Source organism: Melospiza melodia, chromosome 17 (genome assembly GCF_035770615.1).
Source record: "Melospiza melodia melodia isolate bMelMel2 chromosome 17, bMelMel2.pri, whole genome shotgun sequence".
Lineage (NCBI taxonomy): Eukaryota > Metazoa > Chordata > Aves > Passeriformes > Passerellidae > Melospiza > Melospiza melodia.
Window position 1 is genome coordinate 7,936,338 of NC_086210.1, and position 14,713 is coordinate 7,951,050.

General features: G+C 53.6%; 1 non-coding gene and 1 pseudogene across 1 annotated transcript; both read right to left on the minus strand.

Moving 5' to 3' along the window:
- Window positions 1–4,610, minus strand: part of LOC134426199 (28S ribosomal RNA) — a 7,432-nt pseudogene extending 2,822 nt beyond the window's left edge.
- An 894-nt stretch (window positions 4,611–5,504) lies between these two features.
- LOC134426060 (5.8S ribosomal RNA) lies at window positions 5,505–5,657 on the minus strand. The gene has a single exon (XR_010029857.1). It is a non-coding gene; the product is annotated as a 5.8S ribosomal RNA (ribosomal RNA).
- Window positions 5,658–14,713: the final 9,056 nt, after the last annotated feature.

Consider the following 14,713-nt stretch of genomic DNA (forward strand, 5'->3'; position numbering starts at 1 on the left):
ACAACCCCCAGATGTTTATGCTCTCACTTAGCTGTTCCACCACAAGCCATAACAACTTGAGGTTTTCAGCACAACTTGATGCGCAACTAAAACCCCGTTGCCGGGGGTTGATGGGACATGCTTTGGACAGCCTCGCAGTAGCAATCCTGGAAAACAGCCTAATCACCACTGAACCAATAGTGATAGGCCTCCAGTTATTGATATCACCAAGCTTCTCTGCATCCAAAGACTTGTGTATCAAGACTGTCTTGCAGTCCCGCAGCGCATCTGGAACAGTACCAGTGATAAGCCAGAGGTTGAACATCTCAGTCAACTGGGAAAACTTTGGGCCTTTTGCAATAATCTGACCCAAAGTGATCCCATCTGGCCCGGGAGCAGAGGTTTTGCACATCTCTCGCATGTTCTTATCAATCTCTTTTCCAGTAATTAAGGCCTCGAATGTGGCGTTATCCGCCTCCTTATATGGAGGGAAAAACTTGTCCACCAATTGTACCAGAAGAGCCTCTTCCTCCTTAGTCCATACCCATTTGTGGGCCCCTCAGGGCGATGACTCTTTGGGATGAGAAGCAACAATCCGCTCCACATTTCGCACAAGAGGATGTCTTATTCTCTTGTGCAGACCCAGGCCAGTCTTAGTAGCGAACCCACGTTGGCACACGTCACAGACCCATTCCCCAGTGGGAGCCATACACACCACCCCCTTGCAGCGCGGGATGTGATTGGAGATACTGTGGTATTTTATATTTTGTTTACCACATTTTGAACACCTGAAAATGATCTTTCTCTGCCCGTGCGTCCTTTTGAGATGGTCAATCAGCCCCAACATCCTAGTAAACCAGGTCTCACAACAAGGACAAGATGGTTGTTTGTCAGGCATGGACACGACAGGTGTTCTTGGCGTTGTACCACCACCTTCAGACCCGTGAGGAGCCTTGGGTGTTTTGGGCTCTTCACTAGCTCCCATCGCGCTCTCAGCCTCAGGTGTTTTGGGCTCTTCGGTACCTCCCACTGCACTCTCAGCCTCATCCTGGGCCATCCCCATAGGGGAGATCTCATAGGGCTCAGGGAGTTGCCCCAAACCCTACCAAACATCCACATGATGTACACCATCTTCTTTAACAATTCTGGAGTTAAAAAACTCCAAACTTACAAGATCGAATCCCTCTTCCCTGGGCACACAGGGCATAGATGGTAATTTGACATCAATGACCCTTAGATCTAATGGGTCAGTCTGAGTGGTAGTCAAGATATAACGCAAAGCCATTTTGTCCGTCTGGTAAGCAATAAAGTGACAAGTCCAAGTGAGAGTAGAAGCATATAGTAGCTGACCCTCTCTCAAACTACCAACTGTGTCAACAACAGCCCATGGACAAGGCTCTGTGCAACAGCGAACTAACTGTGCCAACCTTTTTGTTTCAGCAATTCGTGAAACTATCATTGGGTGGTGAGTCCAACGACAGGGAGGGCTGATATGCGCCCTCTCTCACACTGGGGCAGAAGTCGACTCAGTTACCACGAGGGTATCCGGCAGGACCACGAGGAGGTGTGACTTCCGCAACTATGCCCAGTTAGTAAATATAGTTACTCCCGCTGTTTACCTGTGCTTCATTGAATTTCTTCACTTTGACATTCAGAGCATTGGGCAGAAATTACATTGCGTCAACACCCGCCTCAGGCCTTCACAATGCTTTGTTTTAATTAAGCAGTCGGATTCCCCTGGTCCGCACCAGTTCTAAGCCAGCTGCTAGGCACTGACTGAGGCGGGGCGCTGGCCCGGAGACCCTCCCCCGGGGACCCTCCCCCGCACGAACCGCTCAGCCTACGCTGGCTGCGGCTGCGCGCGCACTGGCCGCACACCGCGGGAACCCCACCGGCGGGAACCGCTGGGAGAGCGGTGCGCAACAATGATGGCCGCCACTGGGGCGCCGGCTGTGGCAAGGCGGAGGGTGGGCGGAGGGGGGGAGCAGGCGGCGCCCGCCACAGCCGGGGCGATCCACAGGAAGGGCCCGGCATGTGTCCAGAGTCGCCACTGCGCGGTGCACACCCCGGTGCCCGGGCAGGCCACGCGGAGCGCACTCACCCACGAGCAGCACCTCGTCCAGCTGCGGCACGCGCCCAGCCCCGCTTCGCGACCCAGCCCGACCGACCCAGCCCTTAGAGGCAATCCTTATCCCCAAGTTACGGATCCAGCTTGCCAACTTCCCTTACCTACATTGTTCCAACATGCCAGAGGCTGTTCACCTTGGAGACCTGCTGCAGATATGGGTACGGCCCGGCGCGAGACTTACACCCTCTCCCCCGGATTTTCACGGGCCAGCGAGAGCTCACTGGATGCTTCTGGAACCGCAATGCTTTCCAAGGTGAGGGCCCCTCGCTCGGGATGAATCCATTCCAAGGCACCCAGCCCTTCACAAAGAAAAGAAAACTCTCCCTGAGGCTCCCACCAGCTTCTCTGGGATCGGTTGCATCACCGCACTGGGTGCCTCACGGCGCCCGTCTCCGCCACTCCGGATTCAGGGATCTGAACCCGACTCCCTTTCGATCGGCTGAGGGCAACAAAGGCCATCACCTGCCCTTTCGGAACGGCGCTCGCCTATCGCTTAGGACCGACTGACCCATGTTCAACTGCTGTTCACATGGAACCCTGCTCCACTTTGGCCTTCAAAGCTCTCGTTTGAATATTTGCTACTACCACCAAGATCTGCACCTGCAGCAGCTCCACCTGGGCCCACGCCCCTGGCTTCGAGGCGCACCGCAGTGGCTCTCCTACTTGTTGCAGCCTAGCCCCTGCGGGCATCGTACTGCTGGCGACGGCCGAGTATGGGCCCGACGCTCCAGCGCCATCCATTTTCAGGGCCAGTTGATTCGGCAGGTGAGTTGTTACACACTCCTTAGCAGATTCCGACTTCCATGGCCACCGTCCTGCTGTCTAGATCAACCAACACCATTTTTGGGCTCTGATGACTGTCAGCATCGGGCGCCTTAACCTGGCGTTCGGTTCATCCCGCAGCGCCAGTTCTGCTTACCAAAAGTGGCCCACTGAGCATTCGCATTCCATGGCGCAGCTCCACGCCAGCGAGCCGGCCCCCTTACCCATTGAAAGTTTGAGAATAGATTGAGATCGTTTTGGCCCCAAGACCTCTAATCATTCACTTTACTGGGTAAAACTGCCCATTGCCGAGTGCCAGCTATCCTGAGGGAAACTTCAGAGGGAACCAGCTACTAGATGGCTTGATTAGTCTTTCGCCCCTAGACCCGGGTCGGACTACCGATTTGCATGTCAGGACTGCTACAGACCTCAACCAGAGTTTCCTCTGGCTTTGCCCTGCCCAGGCATAGTTCACCATCTTTCGGGTCCTAGCATGGACGCTCACGCTCCACCTCCCCGGCCCCACGAGGGGGCGGCAGGCAAGATGGGCCGGTGGTACACCCGGGGCTGCCAGGCGCGACACACACCCGGGATCCCACCTCAGCCAGCGCGCGCCGGCCCTCACCTTCATTGCGCCACGGGCTTTCGACAACGGCCCCTGACTCGCGCACGTGCTAGACTCCTTGGTCCGTGTTTCAAGACGGGTTGGCTGGGTAGCCGACATTGCTGCGGACTCCGGGCGCCCCAGCGCGGCCCGTGAGCCTGGCCCAGCGGCGCTGCGCGGTCAGGGCGCACTGAGGACAGTCTGCCCCGGTTGACAGTGGTGCCAGGGACTGGCAGGCCCAGCCCCCACACCCCTGCGCGAAACGCCGCGCTGTGATGATGCCGCCCCCCCCCACCCTTGTGAGAGGCAGGGAAACGATGCCCCCCACCACAGCACCGCCGATGTGGGGGGAGGAGGGCGCGGCAGCAGTCCTTTCCCTCGGCCCCGGGATTTGGCGAGACCTGATGCCCGAGGGCTGTAACACCTGCTGCTGCTCGTGCGGCACTGGAACACCTGCCCGTCGGAGGCCTTCCCAGCCAACCTGGAGCCGGACGTGGCGCACCATTGCAGAGGAAATGTGCCCGGCCAGGGCCAGCTGCCGGCTGGGCAGCAGTGCCCGCACCAGCCTGCATCCCCCAGCCCGCCCCCGCAGACGGGGTTCGCCCAGGGGACAGAAGGGAGGCAGAGGTGAGGTTCCGCTGAACCCATGCCGACCGCAACTCGCCCGGTTGAATCCTCTGGGCGGACTGCATGGGCCCCACCCGTTTACCTCTTAACGGTTTCACGCCGTCTTGAACTCTCTCTTCAAAGTTCTTTTCAACTTTCCCTTACGGTACTTGTTGGCTATTGGTCTCATGCCAGTATTTAGCCTTAGATGGAGTTTACCACCCGCTTTGGGCTGCACTCCGAAGCAACCCAACTCCGAGAAGCCCCGGGCCTGGCATGCCGGGGGCCGCTACTGGCCTCACACCATCCGCAGACTGCGGCCTCGATCACAAGGACTTGGGTCCCCCGAGAGCGCCGCCAGGGATTGGGGCTTCTGTACGCCACATGTCCCGCACCCCACTGTGGGGCAGGGATTCGGCGCTGGGCTTTTCCGCTTCATTCACCATTACTGAGGGAATCCTTGTTAGTTTCTTTTCCGTGGCTGACTAATATGCTTAAATTCAGCGGGTTGCCACGTCTGATCTGAGGTCGCAAGGCCAAAGCTTGGCCACACCTCCTGGCCCATACAGCTCCTAAAGAAGCAGAATGCCAACAGGCCAACAGCCAGCCAGCTTCTCCCACCTACTACCCTCACCTTCCTCCCCCACTGGCGCCCACGTGCCAGGGGAAAACAAAGCCAGAGGGAGAGAAGCGGAGACAGAGTGTCCTATCCCGGAGATGAGAACCGAAAAGGGAGTGTGGCAGAGACAGCCCTGATGGGGGACCAGACGAGTGGCGGCACGTGATGGCCTTGGTGGAGAGAGAGAGAAAAGCCATGGCGCTATTTGCGCCCTGAGACCACAACAGAAGAGGAGGAGGGCAGGTGAAGGGAGGAGGGGGTCGGAACATCTGTCCCCAGTGCTCTCGCCTCATGCGCACGCGCAGTGGCACAGTACCCCCGCAGTACCCACCTGCAGACAGCCGCCCGCGCGGGGGGGAGGCTGGGGGCGAGGCCTGCACCTCATCTCCCTCTTGCCCTCTCCCTTCTCTCGGCCCATGGCGGTGCTTTCAACACTGTCTCTTACTCTCCTCAGCTGCCACCACCACCGTACCGCGGTACGGGCCCTGCAAGGACAAACTCTGCCCCAGTGGCTCACTCCAGGAGTGGGGAACTACGGAGCAGTCCCTGAGTCTGCATATAGGGGGATGAAAGCCCTGCGCGGCAACAGTGACGATGACGGCCATGACGATTATGACGCCTGCTGGGTCACAGCGAAAACATTGAGGCTGCCGAGGGAAACGCATCCCTTGCCAAACCCCTGACCGCCTTCCCTCCGGGCACCAGTGAGCCACCATCACCACCGCCGCTGACCACAGTCAACTGGCCTGTGAGGCAACCCCAGCCGCACCACCGTGGTGGCCGCTGGATGGCGACTGATCGTCAAGCAACGCTCAGACGGGCGTAGCCCTGGGAGGAACATGGGGCCACAAGTGTGTTCAAATTGTGGATGACCAATGTGTCCTGCAATTCACATTAATTCTTGCAGATAGCTGCATTCTTCATTAACGTACGAGCCGAGTGATCCACCACTAAGGGTTGTCTGGCTTTGGCACCAATCCTGCACCCGTGGAGGGGCTGGGACCGCTCACATGGGGCGCCCCTTTCTCTTGTGCTGAGGATGTGCGGGCGTGTGCCTGGCTTTGACCGTCCTTACTTGATAGTCAGGAGTGCAGACATAGGAGATCCAGCCACACTGAACTGGAATTCTTCCTCAAACCTCCACACTATGGTGGCACTGAAGGAGATCTGAGCAGTCTGGGTCACACCTGGTGCAATGATGCCATCCTCAGGTGCAAACTTGAAGCAGAAGCCCACGTTGGCAGTTGAAGGTCTATAGGTGAAGGGAGCATCAATATCTCCTAGGTTAATCAGTTTCACCTGCAGCAGCAAGAAAGCAAAATGGAAATACATGTGGAATCTTCCCTTCTTGTGAGTTATTGTCTAATGACGCAATTAATACCCAGAAATAGCAGACGATGCTTTGAATGGCAAAAAAATACAACAGGACAAGTTCTGCCTTGAAATTTTCATGCAAAGCAGCGGCAACTCCACAGAACTGGAGTCCACAACCCTGGGGTTATCCCATGGACACAGAGCTGTGCACCTCTGATCAGCATCACCAAGTTCATTCAGACCTGGCCCTGAGAGCAACGTGGGCTGATTGCAGCTGCGTAGTCAATCACCCCAGAGCTGCTGCTGCCCCAGTGAGCACAGCTCCAACAGCACCATCTACTCATTCACCTTTTCCCATGTCATGAAAACAATACATTGATTATGAGGCATCAGCATCAAAATGTATAGACAGCATCATCTTTTGGTAAGAAAACTCAGCATGTCTTTGCCTCCCACAGCCAAGCTTTTGGAAGTGTCTGGCATGATGTAGTGCCTCATCTTCTACCTCTTTCAGCTGCTCTCTCTTTGGATTTTGTTGCAAACTTGACACTATTGGGGAGGAGACAAATAGGTAGAAAAATGCTTTGCTTTATTCCCAGGAACATTTTTCTCTTTCTAGAGCCAGAGATGCACCAAGGCTGAAGTGTGTTGAGGGACTGGTCAGCAAGGGAAAGAACTCCCAAGCCCTTTGCAAGGGCCAGCACTGAGCCAGGAGGCTGGATGGCTTTCCTGTGACTTGCAGCAATAAGCAGGAGACACTTGACTGGAAGCTGTCTGCAGTTGACTGAAGCTCAAAGGCAGCCAGTTTGTTCCAGCTGCTTCTGAACAGCCCAGTCCAAAGGTGCCTTGTGTCTGGCACTGCCACAAAAGCCTCTGAACATCCCTTTTTGACCCAGGCTTCGTTTCATATGCCAAGGGGTTGTTTTGCAGCAAGCCTCCCAGCTGATTCCCAAAGAAGGAACTGGGGCTTCATGAACAACAGACACACCTTTCAGACCCTCCCAGATTTCACCAGTAGATCAAATATTCCCTGCTCACAACTGCCCAGGTCGGCAGCAATTCCACACTTCCACCAGGCTTGCTCTGCCTCAGGAGCCATCAGGATCCACCCCAAGCCTTCTGCTCACATCATAGATGTGGGGGGTGTCGATAGAAATGTTCCCAAGGTTCAGAGTAGGAGAGCTGAATTCTACCAAGGGTCCTTGGCCTTCCCCTGAGAGGTGCAGGGGCAGCCTGCTCTCACAGCCTGGGGAGAGATGTCTATTGCACTACAATCATTCCCTCTGTTATACTGGATTTTCCAGGCTGCCTCAGTGCTAGACCCTGACTCTGAGCTGGATGCAACCACCTCCTGATGCTGCAGGAGAGGATATGGACCCTCCTCTTCCCTCAGCCTTGGGGCTGACTTCTAATTTCTAACCCATTCCTTGGGCTGCTTTCCAATTTCAGCCACCAGTCTGCTGAGTTTAAAACATCTCTGCTGCCTTGTAGTGACAGGCCAAGGAGTTACAGGTATAAATTGAAAGAAAGGAAATTTAGCTTAGATATTAGGAAGAAATTTTTTACTCTGAGGGTGGTGAGACACTGGAGCAGGTTCCCCAGGGCTGTTGTGGAGGTTCCAGCCCTGAAAGTGTTCCAAGCCAGGCTGGATGGGGCTTGGAGCTACCTGCTCTAGGGGGAGGTGTCCCTGCCCAGAGGCCTTTAAGTCCATTCCATCCTTAACATACTCTGGTTCTATGCTTTCCTTCCCATGCACTTAGAGGAGCTTTGAAATCATTCAGTGAAGGCACAGAGCTCCTACAGAGTTTGGCAATTACCAAACTACCTGGCCCAGGAACACAGGACTTCGTTGCCAAAGTCCCCAACTCCTGACACTCAGCACTGTGTTCTATTTCCACAGACAGAGCTGCAAGGGCTCAATTCCCACAAAGGGAGAGAGGCAAGTGCTGGCCAAGGCCGCTCCTTCTACCAACACCCTGGGCTCAGGGGGGCTCAAACACCTCTGCTCTGCTGCTGTCTGGGCACTGGGAGGTGATCCAGGCTCAGGGAACACATTTGTAACTCAGCTCCTGCTGCCTGATGATGGATCCATGTCAAATGGACCCATCATCCTGGAGGCCAGGGGCCTGCAGGGGCTGAGTGCTTGTTCACTAAAGCTGTTCTGCTCTGCAGCTCTCTGGCCTTTGGGGGAATGCTGGCAAAGCCATGGCATGAAAACCTCTCCCTGCACTGCCTGGGCTGTTCTGGGATCAGTCAGGCACACACAGCATTCTGAGCCCTGGCCTGGCACAGGAGACTCCCTGGGAGCTGCAGGGCCAGGGGGGATGTGCCAGCACTGCCCTGCTGACCAGGGACTCTTCCCAGCACTTCCATGGGAGCCCCGTGGGCTCAGGCTGGCACCATGGCTTCACTGAGGGGGAGAGAAGCAGGGCAAAGGAGCTGTACCTGAGATGCTGCAGTAAGCCACACTTCCATTCTCCAGTGCTTCCAGGGGTCTGAAGGTCACCTTGAATTTGGCCAAACAATTTGGCCCAATTTCTCCCTCCTACAGCAGAAAGAGACAGCAAAACATTGCTCTGCAAACTTCACATTTCTTGTTTTCAACCACACTTCTGTAAGCCTCTGTTTAGAGCATTAGTAATGAGTGAACAACACAAGGAGCCCAAGGAAACACTCCAAACCCAGCTCAACACAGCGCTGGAAGCTCTCAATGCTCAGCTGTTCAGCTCCCCCTCTCCACAATATTCCTGCTGCTCTGACAAAGGCTCTTGGTCACATCATGCTGCTGTCAGCTACAGTGGGATGCAACTGCCACTGTGCACTGGTGGCTCTTCACAAGAAGAAGAGAACATGATGCCTGTCTTGGGTCGACTATATGATGCTTTTATCCCAAATCGTCTTGTTCTGTTTATGCTGAATAATAAGTTTTGCACCTTTAAGACTTGTTGCAGAGAGTGAAGGGGGGAGAGAAGAAGCAGCAGTTTGTTTTCAGACACTGCACTCACTCCTCCACATTCCTGCTCCTGGACTGCATTGTCTGCGGATGGACAGACAGCGGGACAGAGCTCTCCTTTGCTTTTAGTTAATTTAGCTTGCTGAGGCAAAGAAGTTCCCTGGACTGTGGGGTTTTTTCCCTTTTCTTTGGACCTGTTCAAAACTGCTCTGGACTGAACACCAGAAGAGCACCGACAGCTCCACCTGTGGCCACTGGGCTGGGCCTGGCCTGTGACATTTCCAGCACCAGAGGGACTGATCAGAGACTGAGTGAGCTGAGCTGCAACCCAGGGAGGGACTTTCTCAGTTTGTCATCTCTTTTGGAGCAGCAAGGGGTTTTATTGATTAATACTGTTTAGGGTTTATTGTTTAATAAACAGGTTTTTTCCACTTCAAGGAGGTCTTTTCTCCAGGACCGGTTGGGGGTAGGGGCCGATTGAATCTGCTTTCCGAGAGGAGCCCCTTTGGGGGGTTCTCTCCCAAATTTGCCCGGAACCAGAACCTTAGAAATAAAAATATTAGTTTAACCTGTATTGAAAGAAAGCAGAGGCTGGCATTATTCTAGGGTTTACTCCAAGATGAGAAGGGATGTTGCACTGTGCAGACATCAGGCATTCATTGTCTCTCACAATGCCAGTACTCAGAATCAGGACTCTGGTTGATATGAGGATGTGGTGGTTTGCTTGCAGAAACAGAAAAGGAAAAGGTTTTCTGTCCCTGTGTGCAGGACAGCTCCAAAGGCCCATTTCAACCTTCCACCCTTGTGTCCAGGCTACAGAGGACACTGGAAGGGACACTCAGAAATAGTGCAAGGCGTGGTTACAGGAGGGGATTGGTATTTCTATGATTAGCCTTAGGCTGAATTTGGCCTCACTTTCCCAGCAAACCATTGCAAGCTTCAGGTCAGTGTGTGAGCTGGCAGTGCTCCAACAGCCTCTGCTGAACCTCACATGTGGGGGGAGCCCCTGCCTACAAGAACTGCTCCCTGTGGACACTGCAAGGACACGCACAGAGTGCCCTTGAGCTCAAGCCCTGGCAGCACAGCTTGGCCTTGTCAGGCTCCCAACCCTGCCATGAGCCTCCAGGGCAGAAATGCTTTTAGCATTTGGCATTTTTAGGCGAGCTCTGCAGGTGCACCAGAAACTCAATGTCCTCCCTCCCAGCACTTCGAGCCAGCTGACAATCTGCCCAGTGACCACAGCCAGGGGTAGAGTGGGTGGGAGGAGGAAGAGGGGGAGTAGGATGAGGAGGATGAGGACGAAGAAGAGGAGCAAAATGAGGTTTTCACCTATCACTTACCATTGGCTCAATGAAAAAAATGTCATCAGAGAACAGCATGGGGTCTTGGTGCAACTTTGCCTTCTCCCCCAGGAGCCTCAGGAGGGCAGTGTGATCTTCACAAGAGCCCTTCTTCTTCCCTGTTTCTTTCCCCTCCATTAACTTTTCCAGCCACAGCTCTCTCCGTGTCTGCAGGAATCTACGCTGCCTGCACCCACAGGAGAGACAAAGCCAGCAGACTGTTTAATAAGCCACAGATTGGCAGAGAGAAGTGTGAGTGCAGGAGAGCAAAGCACTTGGGGAGGAGCTGCAGTGTGAGAGATGAGTAATGCGATGATTTATCAAAAAGCAGGATGCCCCATTGCAGGGAATGATTGGCAGCTGACTCCATTGATTCACAAGGCTGAACAGTTGCTTTATTAAACTAAATTATATTACATTGTACTACACTATATTAAAGAAGCATACTATACTACAAAGAATACTAGAGAATACTAAAGAATACTAAAGAAAACTTGTGACTGTCTCCAGACAGCCAGGACAAAGCTTTTTCCAATTGGCCAAGGAAACAAAACAATCCTCAGCAGAATCCAACTGACAAATCACTTCAGGTAAATAATCTTCCTAACACTTTCCACATGATGGAGATACGAATTTTTTTCTTGCTTTTCCCTGTGCTTCTCCAGGAAAAGAAACCTTGAGAGAGAATTATGTCTCTCCATTCAGAGAATGTGAATGCCACAATGATTGACTCTCACAATTAACAGACAAATACCATGTATAGAAGTTAAGAAAAATTTCTTTTACCCCCTCAGTTGTTATCAAGGGACACCTGGGGTTGGGATATGTGGGAGGGTCACCTTGTCACTACAGTGACATTTGACCTCCAATCAAGATTTGAGGAAGTAAACTCCACCACTGGACACTGAAGAAGGAGTCAATGGACAGAATTTTGGGAGGGGCTAAAGGGTTAAAAGGCAAAAACTCCATTGTATGGGAGAGCACATGGTGGGGAAAATCCTTTGCTCCTGGCGCCATAACATTTTCTCTATTCAGTCTTCTGTTGCATTTTTGATAAGGTTTAATAAACCTTTCTAAACTTATGAAAAGGGAGTGGCTATTTCTCCCAAGCAGCAGCTCCCCAGCAAGGGCTGACCCCAAGCCATGGGGGTCCCAGATGGATCAGAGGATAACTTGTTGTTCACTGGCCCAGCAGGGAGTTTTACTCCACACCTGCAAGCTCAGGAGAGGTTTCCAGAGCCAGCGTCCCTCCAGGGAACCTCCTGGCTCAAAGCCTCTGGCAAAAAACTGAGGGAGAATCCATCAGCCACTTCAAGTGGCTTTTCCTACCACTGAGCTGCTGGGGAGGCAGATAAAGGTCATGGAGCAGGACTTCCCTGGGAAGGGGAGACAAAGCTGGGTTGCAGCTACGTGCTACCAGCACTGTGAAAAATGCACATTATATGATTGGCTTTTCGCATATATGAAAATAAAACATTGGTCTGTTCTGTTTCAGTCTCTATGCAATATTGCATAGGGAAATGTAAGATAACGATTAGAAATCAATCAGATAATACACATAACCAATAACACATCTGCAGTCATACAGTTATCAATCACTGCAACACTGAACTGTCATCCCAGAGTCTGCGACAGCTGATGAACCTTAAAACAACAGAGAACTGGAGAACTCATGTCTGGATTCATGTTTCTCCAAATTCCCTTTGAAAACAGGCTCAGCTATCATACATGGTCAAATTGCCAAGCCAAAACGACTTGAATACTTTTTGATGCAGAAAACATCTGGGTTGATTGTCAATCATTCCATTCAAGCAGAGCTAGACCTTGGCCAGAGTTCAAACTCTAATTGATGGACATCACTTAATACATTTTAAAACAAGACTCTTAAAAACAGCAATTATGAATAGGAAACCTTACAATTTAAGATCAATCAAACTATTAAAGAATTGAATCCCTCCGAAACTTCTGTCAGGAAAGAAATTCTTCAAACACAGCAAACCTCTTGAATTCTCGGCCGAAGTACTCTATAACAACTGAAGAAATAATAGCTGAAGAAAACCACAAAACTGGCAATCTGGATTTAAAGGAAACCTAAAAAACATGAGTAGTTAAGAAACAAAAAGACAAGATTCTGAAGAGACACGTGTCTTGTAGATGATCACGCAAAGAGACAGTGAAACACATGAAAGCTGGCTGTAAATATTACAACAATATCTTGATAATAATTCTTATAATAAATTCTGAAAATTCTCATTATATAATCAACTTATCAACAGGAAGTATTTGAAGGGGTTATGACAACTTTTTTAAAGTATTCATATAGCATTAATAACAATCCTTATTTATCAGTATCACCTATAAAATCCAAAAATAACAAAGGTTACAAACTCCATACCAACAAAACTGTGAATCATTGGAGAATCAGCTGGTGACCCCACAGATAGGATCTGATTGATATTTCTTAAATGCTCTGTCTTCAGAGACATTTCATGTAATTGAATCATTGCTAATAATTCTATCTTTCTACAGTGGTTTCCCTTCCTAAGAGGCATTTTGCACAACAGAAGATTTCCATTTATATCATATTTGGAATACCACTGATTTGCACTGGTTTCCCCTTTTTCTGTATCTTGGGCAAAAACCTGTGTGCTTTCTCACTTTACTCTGATTTTGGACAGCTTTTTTACATGTCCATCTTTTGCATCTGAAGCCTGATCATCTGGTAAATGCTGTTTCCGTCACTTCTGTGGGACTGGACTGTTGAGGAATTCGGTGTGCCTCACACAACATGCGCTGCACCCGCGAAAAATCTCCAGCTTGAGATTTTGATGGAGGCTGAAACTGTGTGCTGGCTGCCGGGGCCGGCTGCGTGCCCGCTGCCGTGGGACCGGAGCAGGGCCGGTCCCTCGGGCACCCTCTGCACCCAGACCGCGCCCGCTCTCTGCCGGTGCCCTCACGGGAGTGCGGATGCCCCCGCCCCGAGCGCGCCTCCCCGGCGCTTCTCTCGGCGCAGGCGCGGTCTGGGGAACGCCCCCTGTGCCCGTGACCGACACCGGCGCTGCCCCGGTCCCGTTCTGGCTCCGGTCCCCGCTCGGCCGCGTCCGTGCCGCGTCTGCGCACTGGGGAAAAACCCGCCCCGCTCCGGCTGCCGGGTTTGTGCGTCATCAGCGGGCGCCTGCCGCGCTCCGTGGCGGTCGCAGGGACGCTGCAGCCGTCCCGTCCCGTCCGCCTCAGTCCCGCCCGGCGCGGCTGCCGCGGCCCGTGCGCGTTCCCCGGGTGACGCCGCCATCGCAGTCGCGCGGGTTCTGCCCTTCGCGCGCGGCTTTGGCACCCCCTGCGTGAAACCGCCGCCGCCGCCATGGCGCATGCGCCCGCCGCCAGCGCAGCCAGCCCCGCGCCTCCCGCTCCCGCGCTCCGCCCGGCCCGGCCCCGCTCGGCGCTGCCCCCGCAGCCGCCGGCCGTGCCCTGCACGCTGCCGACCGCCCGCTGCTGCGATCCGGGCACCGCCGTGCGCGCTATCGCCTCCGCCGCTGCTGTGCCTGCGACTGCCCCGCTGCCCCCGTGGGCCCCCGCCGGCCTCCGCAGCCCCCACGGCCGCCTCTGCGGCCCCCCCGGGCTGCTGCCGGCCGGCGCCGCCGTGGCACGGGTTCGCCAGTCGCCGAGAAGCGGCTCTGCCCCGGGTTCCCCGACCCCCTCCGCCCTCCTCCTCCTGAGAGTTCTGGGCGTTCTGGGGACCCATGGGACCCTGGGCACTGTGGAGATGATGCCAATTCCTCCCACACCTGTTTGCTGGGGATTACCTTTGTCCCTCTATGGTCGGTAAGGGCAACTGCCGCCTGCTGATGGCAGGATGACTTCCCCCATCCTCGAGAGAATACTGCTGCTTGCTGATAGCTGGCAGCCCCCGCGGAATTCCACGAAATTGCCTCTAACATTACCCTTGCTGGGGATAAAAGCTTCAAGGCCGTTTATCTTTTTTCAGAGATTTTCACAGGGTGTGTGGCTGCCATGCCCTGTAGGGCTGACAAGATGCTGGGTTGTTCCTGGGAACATGTCTCCCCCATGTTCTCAATTTTGACTTTTCTTACCAAAAGCTGAATCATCTGCAAGGTCAGTCCGGAGTTTGCCCTGGTCACCGTCCAGCAGCTCGCAGGTGAGGGTTTCCAGGCGTGCTTCTGGTCCTCCTCTTTCCAGGTCGAGCTTGAAATGAATCTTCTCAGCAGAGGTCGAGATGCTCTTTCTGGATTTTTCCCTTGAGAGTGCCTGTTTCCTTTCCTTCTCGGGCTGGGTTTCAACAGCTGATGGCTGTGGCGTGGCTGCTTGCCAAGAGCCCACCTGGGTGCCCTCTTGGAGCCCACCAGGGACGCCAATGTCTCAGGGTCTCTTGCTGCTCAGAGTGACCCCAAGA